At 39.2% G+C, this 11,139-nt stretch overlaps 1 pseudogene; it reads left to right on the forward strand.

The window, feature by feature from the left end:
• The first annotated feature begins 9,670 nt into the window (after positions 1-9,670).
• On the forward strand, positions 9,671-10,925 carry LOC118980548 (G2/mitotic-specific cyclin-B1-like; annotated as a pseudogene).
• Positions 10,926-11,139: the final 214 nt, after the last annotated feature.

The following is an 11,139-nucleotide window of genomic DNA, read 5'->3' on the forward strand; positions in this document are numbered from 1 at the left end:
GCATGTATTTCTCTTCACTCATTATCAAAACAGGACCTAGAGTCTTCTTATTCAGGGATGTTTCCAGTAAATAAATTCTCAAACCTAATGCCCTAACCACATTACAGGGACAAATTGTATATGCTTTCACATCATCTATAGAACACATTGTTAACACTGTCATTTTAAAAATTTGTGTTAAGTTTCAGAAATGGCTTCTCCAGCAACCAATCTATTAGTTACCATAGAGGACTACACTCAACACAAATGCCTACTAATAGATTTACTTCAATAACGTCATATCTATAAACTTCTAAAAACCAGTTAAGACACAGACTCAGAGATAGAAAGCAGAGGGCGGGTACTGGGTGGGGGAGTTTAGGGAGCAGAGGGATTGAGCAAAAAGGAAAAAAGACTCAGGGACAGGGACAACAGTGTGGTGATGGCTGGGGGCAAGGGATAAAAGGGGTCTAAACTGGTAGTAGAGAAAATACAATAAAGATTAAATTTTAAATATAAAGAATTTTTAAAGATTCTGATCATCTTCCCTAATCATAATAATTATAAAATTGTTTAGTGATCCCAGCCAAATCATTCTGAACTTCAATCTTTTTTCTTCTTTCTTTTGTTCTCTTAAGCTTTTTGTAGTTTTGTCAACTTTTCAGTTTCTAGTTAAGCCCAATAGTTAAAAATGAAGAACACAGGCAATTAACTCCCCCATCAATAGTAGCAGTTATAAAAACCAGTGTAGCAATTTGCATCTGGTTAGTGCTTCATTGCTCTTGCCTTCCATCTCAAAGAATCATAAATTCTAAAAATCCCTTCAGAATGCAAGCCTAGCACAGATGGAAGGAATTTTATTTCACTTGGGAACTGAGAAGGTGGAGTCATTCCAAAATGGCAGAGAACAGAGCCAGTCCAGTGTGCACCATCTAATTCAATGGATCCCTTGTGAGGTACTTCAGTTGCTGGAGGACTGCTGACAGCGGAAATTCTGCTTAGTGCAGCAATATGTTAGCCATTTGTGAGGCATTACGTTAACAAATCCTTCAGGTTGTGGAAAACCTAAAGAAGTCAATGGAATGAGGTTGCCCGGGTGACTATGAATCAAGGCTTCAAGACACTGGTTTTAAAAAATGTGTCCAGGGGCATAAGGTAAAGCAGCATTGGGGGTACTTTAGGGAGGTTTTTCTTCATTTCACACGTTTGAATAAATCAAACAACGGTAAATGCCAATCACAGGTTTTACACCCTAATTCTTCCCCTTTTGCCCCATCTCTTTGCATTTTGCCTTTTCCTCTGCTGTGTGAACTTATCTATGGAAATTGTAGAGAAGAATGGAAGAAAAGTTATAAAGGTTAACCCCATCCTCATGCCACACTTCCTCCCTGCCTCTCCTTTGTGCTAATGATCATCTGACACATTTCACTTCTATTATTACCCATCCACAGTAGGCACTCTCAATAGAAAACAGATTTGTTGATTAAATAAATGTTTGCTTGCTGAAAGTAACATTTTGATGTAGAAGGAAAATTAGGATTTTTAGTGTGTAAAAATAATAAAGGGTGGGAAGTTATGGATGTAATTAGCTCCAGAGGAGACTGAATGATGTGAAGTTTACCTGCAGTGCTCTCTGTTCTGCTTCTGTAGCTCATTACACCCCCAGAGCCCGACCTCCTCTGCTCTACACCCCAACTGCCAGTACCCCCATGATGAGGATGATAATGATGATTTCATATTTAATAAGTGCTCAGTCTATTCCAGGCACTGCAAAAGACACATATTTTATCTAGTCATAACAACAATCCTGTATGGTCAGACTTTTTATATAGAATGAAGAAAATCTCACGTGACTTTTGTGAGGATCCAATGAGTTAATAGATATTAAGTGTTTAGAACAGTACCCATCTGTAAGTGCTACATAAGTATTTGCTGCTACAAGTATTGCTATTATTATCATTGTTTTATCTCCATTTGGGTGAGGAAACTGAGATCAGAGTGGTTACTGAGTTGATCAACAACACACAAAATGGAATTGAAAGAACCAGGACTATAACCCAAGTCAATGCAATGGGCAATGCAATCTGTGGTTCTTCCAACATATGACATTAACATTCATTGGATGCTCAAACTCTTGGTCCAGTGTTACTCTCAAGTCTACCCTCCCACCGGACTAACCCATGCATGGCATGGGTTTTGAGAGCAGAATTACTTCCAACTTCTGAAGTAGTATTCCAGAACTAATTTGCCAAGATAATAAATATTAGCTGAGATTTTACATGTGACTTTGTTGGGAACTGCTCTTCCTGGTTTCAGGAGTTGTAACTGGCCCCCATGGCTAAGGCTGAGTGAGCGACCTCCAGACTGTGAGACACTAAGGAGACAAAGCTTATCTCTGGCAGCAGCGCTGCTTCTGCTTCATCCCCAGCCCCCAACTCTTGGTAGGTTAGTCAGAGATGGGTAAGACCCCTCAGAGGAGGAGCAACCTAAGCCAGACACAATCAGTTGGGAGGCATTAAGGAAGGACTCGGGGGGCTAAAGCAAAGAGTGGGTGATGAATCCTTGCCCCCAGGCTATTCTGACACAGCCTGAGTCCCTGTTGCCATCTGGGAGAAGCACTTCCTGGCTCTAATCTACTTAAGCCTAAAACCTATGATGGGGAAGGTGGTGCAGCCTCTTGCTGGCTAGAGCGGGATCTGGGGTGATTGGGAATAAGAAAGATTTCCTAAAGTCCTGTGAAGCCTGCTTTGCTAGGAATGCTTTCATTCATATGATAAGGGTCCGAGCAGGAAATGAGTTATGTCTCCCAAAGTTTTTGCAACCCCCTTACCTGACAGACACTGACTCAGACTAAGCCCTCAGATTTCTTTGAAATGTTATCTACTGTTTGATCCTTGCCGCCTGACATTGATTGATGAGCTTTACCTGTATTCCTATGTGTTCTGAACCTAATAAAAACCATTGAAGAAGAGGTTCTTGGTCCTTCTCTTCTGAGAGATTCACCACCTCTCCTCCCCAAGCAGATATGTCTTGGTAGCGTTACTTTCATCTGTGACGGACAGGGGGACTTGCTGGCAAAGTTGCCCCCACATGATTTTACAAGATTTTTCATTTATATTCTTCTCTAATAATGCACTTTTCCTTTATCCAGCTTTTTCCAAAATGTTTTCCATAAAACAATACTTCTATAAAGTGCTCCTCGAAAAAGTTGCCCTGGCAATTAAGTTTGCGAAACAATGAGCTATATATTTCTCTTAAACAGTCACAAAGGTTTCTGGCATTTTGAAAAGTCTAGATAAGGAAATCAATTTAAACCAGAGCTTTATAACATACTGGACAAGATCTATTAAAAAAAAAAAGGCCTGTAACTACTCTCTAAAGGGCATTTTAAGAAATGGTATCTTAATCCAATAGGATAGATCTAATACTGGGGATTTCAGACCACTGGGGAGAGAGAACTTGTTGGTAAGGGAGTTTCTTCACAGTGATAAAAACATACCAGACTTCAGTAGTTCTATCCATGAGCCCCTCAGAGAAGGTGACACTGCTACCTACTGTCGTAGAGATGGAAAATACTTTAATCAAACCCTCATTTTTAGAGGAGGAATACAGGACCAGAACTGTTAAGGTACTTTCACACAATTTTAAGTTATAAAATACTTTATAAAAATTGGTTGGAAAACAGAAAAGCCAATTTTTTACTTCTAGCTGTAACAATTACTTGAAGCAGAGAAAATCAATTAAACTCCCTATCATCCCATTTCCTTCACTGAAAAAAAAAATTTCCCTCCTCTTTACTACCAGAGAAGCTATTTTCAGAAATAGCCCAGAGAGCTTAAGGCTACTTAAAATTTTTAGGGAAAAAAATCACTAGGCTTTTCAGAATAATGTTAAAATTAGCCAGTAACTGAACCAAATCAGAGTAGATTACAACTTTGATGCTTTTTGTAGAGACTTCTTTTAACATTTAAAATATTTTGAGTTAATCATAAAAGTGCAAATTTAATATGAGAAACTTTTTTATCCTGAATCATTAAGAAAATATTTATGCATAATAGGGTATCTGATTGGCAATCCCTGTCCCCATAACTTTCACCATAGCAAAAAAACCCTCAGAATCATATGTTTTTATGTCTAAGTTTCAATATATGGCATTTTCTCAGTATTCCTTTAACTTTTAAAATAAACCCTGATCCTTAATAGATTACTTATTTTGTGGAATGTAACTCAATCTGGTCTAATCAGTATCTCTGCATAAAGAGATCCCATTTATACAGACGTGGCAGGAATATTACAGCAGTGATGCTGTGTTCTTCTCATTACATCCTATCAGGTAACACACAGGTTCAAACTGTGCCATTATGATGATTACTTAATTAAGGTGGTGTCTTCAGGCTCCTCCATTGTAAAATAGCTCTTTCTCTTTCATAATTAATATTTTGTGAGGAAGCATTGTAAAACTATGTTACTATACCTTTTCTCATCAAACACTTATGTATGTATGTACGTCTCATTTAGCTCCTGGTTTCCTATTTTATTCAGTGGGTTAAAATATAATAGACAACTATCATTACATATTCTGATGGAAAACTGAACTAGATTTTGAGAGTGGTAACCTCAGTTCCATGAACTTTAGACATATTCTACCATTCTTTGAGAACTTCCTTATTTTCTGATAAAAGATATCCCAGGCTCATCTTGTACTCTCACTGCCCTTGTCCCAGAATCAACCATTTCCTCAAGGACTCCTGTTTCCTTTTAGTGGAAAATGATATTTGGAAGAAAAGACCTGGGTGCTAGGTATGGGTTGCTATTAATATACAGCTATTCCCAGAACTTATGGGTGGACAGAACTAGAAAGTATAAATATGCACCACACACATGAACATACATATGACCAAACACAGAAATGTAGTCTATAGGAGACTGTTCTGCCTGGCGTGGGAAATGTAGCCCAGCTCCCACTTGGAAAGGCTAGTAGAAATCGAGGTCTGGCACACAGGACCCACGCCCATGGACTGGTTCTCCCATGGGGAATCAGGCCTGCATTGTACCTAGGCCACTTTGAGACTTGCTTTTTGCTAAAATTCCCTCACCCTGAATTGAGGCAGAAAATGTTTACTGCATATCTTTAAAGTAACTTCCTAAAATCTATGCTAAACCTCCCAAGGACTAGTGTAACCAGTTCAACCACTTTTCCCTTTTCATTTGTAAATACCCTTCTTTTTTTTATGTAATTAGCAACATCCCCTCCTTTGTTTTCTGTAAAAGGTAACCACCTAAAGCAAGCCTATGCATAGTAAATGAGGACCATCCTCAATGTAATGTTCCCAGAAAAGCAATAAAAGCCCATCCAGGCAAAGGACAGGGCCGACCCTCTCTTTCACTGAAAGGGTGTTCGTGTCATCCCTTTTTCTCCACCGGATTTCTGTAGTCCATGTGAATTTGTCTCATCTCATCCAAAATGCCCTGAACACTGTGGGCCGGTGTCCACAGCAGTACACCTTTACTTCAATATTTCTTTATTAAAATTGGGAATTCTAATGGATATTTCTAATTCTAATCCAATATCAGAGGTATTCTGGTTTTCTTTCCAAATATGTGTGTATTTCTCAGACAGTGAGAAACCTAGGTCTTATTATAATTAATTAATTAAATAATTAGATTGATCCTCCTCTATGGAGACAATCTCCTGTCCCTGCTGCTGCCTCTCCCCACGCAGATGTCCTCCTCTCTCCACATGAATTATACCAATATCAGAACATGTAGTTTTCAAGGCAAACAAGATTTCCAGTGTTCAAGAAGTAATTTCATTATGGTAAATGAGTCCATTCATTAGGAGGATAGAAATTTCCTAAACATTTATGCACTTAAAAATGTAGCTTCAAAACACATGAAGCATATATGTCATATATCTCAATAAAAGAATACACATGAAAGTTGACAGAGCTACAGAGAGAGAGATAAATCCACAATTACAGTCACTTATTTCAATACCTGTCTCTCAACAATTGACAGAACAAGTGGAAAATCAACAAGAGTATACATCTAAGCAATGCTATCAACTAAGTTGGCCCAACCGACAATTATAGAATATTTTACCCAACTAGCAAAGGAACATAGGAACACAGGAACATCTTCACAAAGGAACATAGAAATTTTTCTAAAATAAATTATATCCTAAGCCATAAAATAATTCTTACTATATTTAAAAGGATGAAAGTAGGACAAACTGTGTTCTCTGACAACAATGGAATTAATTTAGAAACCAATGAAAGAAAGATGTCAAAAGAAAGCTCCTAACACTTGGAAACTTAATAGACAACAATCTAAATAATCCATAAGTCAAAAAAAGACAACAAAACAAAAAATTAGAGGGCGCTTTTACAAAACAAAAATAAAAACCAACATATCAAAATGTGTGGGTGTCGAAAAAGCAGTGCTTAGGGGAAAATTTATAGCAGCTAGCATCTATATCAGAAAAAAAGATGTCTCGAGCTAAGGAATTCTGCTTCTGCCTAAGGAAACTGGAAACAAAGAACAACTGAAATCCAATGAATGCAGAAAAAAAGATAATAAATGTCTTAGTAGAATAATAAAAATATAAAATAAAATAAAGAAAAAAAATCAATGAAACCAAAAGCTAACTTCTTGAGAAAAATCAATAAAATTCATACTTTTACTCAGACTGATTGGAAAATAAAGACTGAAGACACAAATTACTAATATGAGAAAATAGGGGATATCAATATAGACTCTAAAGATATTAGAAGGATAAGAGAATATCATGAACAACCTTATTCTAATAAATCAAATAACTTATATAGAATGTACACATTCCTTAAAGTATAAATAATACCAAAGTTTGGTTAGTAAGAAAAGGATAATCTGAGTAGCCTCATATCTATAAAAGAATTAAACCTGCAGTTTTTTAAAAATTCATATGTTAAAATACTAGGGTGATAACATTAGGAGGTGAAACTTTGGGAGGTGTTTACATCGTTAAGGTGGAGCCCTCATAAATGAGATTAGAGCTCTTATAAAAGAGACTCCACAGAGACCCCCTTTCCGCTTTCACCATGTGAGGACACAACAAGAAGTTACCAGCTGTGACCAAGAAGAGGGTTCTCATTAGAATGTGACCATGCTGGCACCTTGATCTTGGACTTCCCAGACTCCAGAATGACAGAAATAAATTTCTGTTGTTTTGTGGTATGTTGTTACAGAAGCCCAAATGGACTATGTAAAGCACAAAACATAAATAGATCATAAATTACAAAAGTAGAAAAATGGAGATCTGGTCAAGATGGAGACATAGGTAAACATGGTTGGCCTCTATGCATAATCACATCAAAAGTACTACTAAATTATAGAACAACCATCACTCAGAACTGGCAGAAATCAAGATGAATGAAGTCTGATGTGCACAGAATTAAGAAAACCATATCCATCCAGACTGGTAGAAGGGGCAGAGATTCGGCACAGGGCTGGTACCACATACATGTGTGGTAGATAAAAATTCAGGAAGGATATCTTGTGAGCGAGGAGTCTCAGTCCCATGATAGGACTCCCAGCCCAGGGTTCCCTGCCAGGGAGGTAAGTCCCAACAACTTCTGGCTGTAAAAACCAGAGGAGATGGAGCCCCAAGCACTTCCCCTTAAAGAACCCACATGTGAACTCACTCAGACTCAATCCATCCGAGCTCCAGCACCACGGTAGTAGCTTAAAAGGCACAGGTGGCATACAGGCATAAACTCAAGTGTCTGGCATCAAAGCAAGAGCTGAGGTACAGCTTTCTCCCAGAGAGAAAGGCTGGCAGAACCACAGAGCCAGCAGGCAGGTGCCATATCTGAGACTCCATCAAACTGGCTAACACTGTTTGCCCCACCCTGGAGATCCCTTGAGGTTCTGTCCTGCCCAGTTTATAGCTATTATGAATGCCTTTTCCATATGAATGGCTGGTCCTGGCTCAAGCTTCACAACTTCCTAAATTCTTTCAAACAAGTAACAGCTGGCCTCAGTGAGCCCCAGGTCTGGTACTAGCAGCAGCCAGCCTAGATCCACAGCCTGGCTTTGTCTGGGCATCTCCAAGCCTAGCATAAGTAGCAGCCTTCTCAGATTGCTCTAGTGCTCAGGCAGGGTGGCCCCGGGCAAAACACAGTTGGGGCTGACCTTGGCCTGCACCACCGAGGAAACCCAAGGGCATAACCTCAGGGCCTGGGCACCAAGTCAAGAGCTATAGACCACAATGAAGCAACACCACCTTTCATCTGCATAGCTGATCCTCCATGGAGGGAGCAGATTGGTGGTCAGTGGTCACAGCCAATCCTTGCAACTGACTGGCCTGAGTAAATTCCACCCATTGACCTGTCAACAGAAACCAAAGCTCAACTACAAGAGGAGGATATACTCAGCCTACATGAAGGGCGCACCTGCAGCACCCAGCTTGGATGATGAGAGGCTGTGCCACTGGACCCTACAGGACACCTACTATATTAGGCCATGATACCAAGACAGGGAGTCATAGCAGCTCTACCAAATATATAGGAACAAACAGAGGGAGGCTGCCAAAATGAAGAGGCAAAGAAACATGGCCCAAGTGAAAGAGAAGATAAAAACTCCAGAGAAAAAAACTAAGCTAAATGGAGATAAGCAATCTGTCACATACTGAATTCAAAACACTGGTTGTAAGGATGCTCAAGGAACTTAGTGAGGACCTCAATAGCACAAATAAGATCCAGCCAGAAACAAAGGATACACTAACTGATATAAAGAACAATTTACAAAGAAACAACAGTAGAATGTATGAAGCCGAGAATCAAATCAATGATTTGAAACATAAGGAAGCAAAAAACAACCAATTAAAAGAACAAGAAGGAAAAACAATCCAAAAAAGTGAGGATAGTATAAGCAACATCAGGGACAATTTCAAGAGGTCCAACACTTGCATTATAGGGGTGCCAGAAGAAGAAAAGATCAAAAAATTGGAAATCTATTTGAAAAAATACTGAAAGAAAACTTCCCTAATTTTGTGAAGGAAATAGATATACAAGTCCAGGAAGAAAGGACTAAAAAACAAGCTAAGCAAACAAGAAGAACAGAGACAGAATCATGGATATGGAGAGTGTTTCGATGCTTGCCAAATGGGAGGAGGGGTGTAGTGGAGTGGGTGAAGAGGTGAGGGGATTAAGAAGTACAAATTGGTAGTTACAGAACAGCCATGGGGATGTAAAGTACAGTATAGGAAATGGAGTAGCCAAATAACTTATACACATGACCCATGGACATGAACAATTGTGTAGGGATTGCCTGAGGGAGTAGGGGGTACTGGGTGGAGGGGGATAAAGGAGGAAAATTAGGATAACTATAATAGCATAATCAATAAAATGTAATAAAAAGTAGAAAAATAAGAACCATCACAATAATAGTGTGTAGAAGGTAAGCAATAGTGTATGGCTCAGCCATAACATGAGAAAATAGGTTTGCAGATGAATGGGGCCACCTCTGTACCCCTGCACTATGCTTAAATATAGCCATATTGTATCACAACCAACTGTCTTAAGAAATATATCTATAGGATGTGCTATGGGGGAAATAACTTTTGGTCTATGTGGGTTCACATCCTCTGTTTGTTGAGATCTCTTATTTTCTGCTTTTGCCCATTTAGCTGTTGCTTGTTGAAGAGGAAGCCATGATGCTCCGGGTAATCAGAAATGTAAAAATTAATGCTGAAAATACAACAAAGATCAGTATTACAGGTGCAAAGTGTGTGCCTGTGCCCACTGCTGCAGCTTCCAAACCCCGGCTGGTGCCAAGAATAGCTCTTGGAAACATTGGTAACTAAGACAGTAAACAGTCACCGGCCAAATTGCCTGTGAAAATGGAAGCAAAAACTGCAGTTCCTGTAAAAGTTATTGCAAAGAAAACTACCAAAACCTCTGGAAAAGGCACTTGAGCTTGTGCCTGTGACTGTGCTGAAGTCAGCACCAGAGGCAGAACCAGCACCTGTTCGTGAAGAAAAACTTTTGCCTTAGCCTATTTGGGTTGATACCCCCTCTCCTAGCCCAATGAAAACATCTGGATGCAGCCCTGAAGAGAGCGCCCATGTTAGACTTTCTCTTGTGTAATTCTCATGTGGATGCTGAAGATGGAGCAGATCCCACCTGCTGGAATAACCATGTGAAAACATATCTATGCTTATCTGAGACAACTTGGGAAAGAGTAAGCAGTCAGACCAAAATACCCAGTGGGTTGTGAAGTCACTGGAAATATGAGAACCATCCTAATTGACTGGTTGGTACAGGTTCAAATAAAATTCCAGTTACTGCAGAAGACCAGGTACATGACAGTTTCCACTATTGATCAGTTCACACAGAATAATTGTGTGTCTAAGAAGATCCTGCAGCTGGCTGGTGTCACTGCCATGTTTATTGTGAACAAATACAAAGAAATGTGCCCTTGAGAAATTGATGACTTCGAGTTTGACACTGACAACACATTCTGAGCTTCAAATCAGACAGATAGAAATGAAGATTGTAAAATCTTTAAATTTGAGTCTGGGTTGTCATCTACCCCTGTTTTTCCTTTGAAGAGCATCTAAGATTGAAGAAGTTGATGCCAAATATCTGATGGAACTAACTGTGTTTAACTACAATGTAGTGCACTTTCTACCTTCCCAGACTGCAGTGGGAACTTTTTGTTTGGCATGAAAAATTCTTGATAATGGTGAATGGACAATAACTCTTCAGCCTTCTCTGTCATACACTGAAGAATCCCTTCTTCTTGTTTTGCAACAACTGGCTAAGAATATAGGCAAAGCAAATAGTGGGCTTATGATGCACATGGCTGTCAAGAACAAGTATGCCGTGTCTGAGCACACTTAGATCAGCACTCTAGCACAGCTAAATTCTGCACGAGTTCAAGTTTTAGCCAATGCTGTGGCATAGGTATTAATTTGTGAATTTGAGTCAGAGTATGGTAATATCTGCAAATAAAATTGGCTGCCATCTGTATATGCTATATGCAACATTTACTTACTTTTAATGAAGTTGTGGTCCTTTTTACTTCTTACATCTTAAACAAAAAAATACGCCTATAAAACAGTGTGGCTTGAGGGGGTTGAATTAGAGTGGCACTGCATGAAATGTCAAAGAGAGCTGA

Source organism: Sturnira hondurensis, unplaced genomic scaffold (genome assembly GCF_014824575.4).
Source record: "Sturnira hondurensis isolate 20B ecotype Veracruz unplaced genomic scaffold, ASM1482457v3 Scaffold0022910, whole genome shotgun sequence".
Lineage (NCBI taxonomy): Eukaryota > Metazoa > Chordata > Mammalia > Chiroptera > Phyllostomidae > Sturnira > Sturnira hondurensis.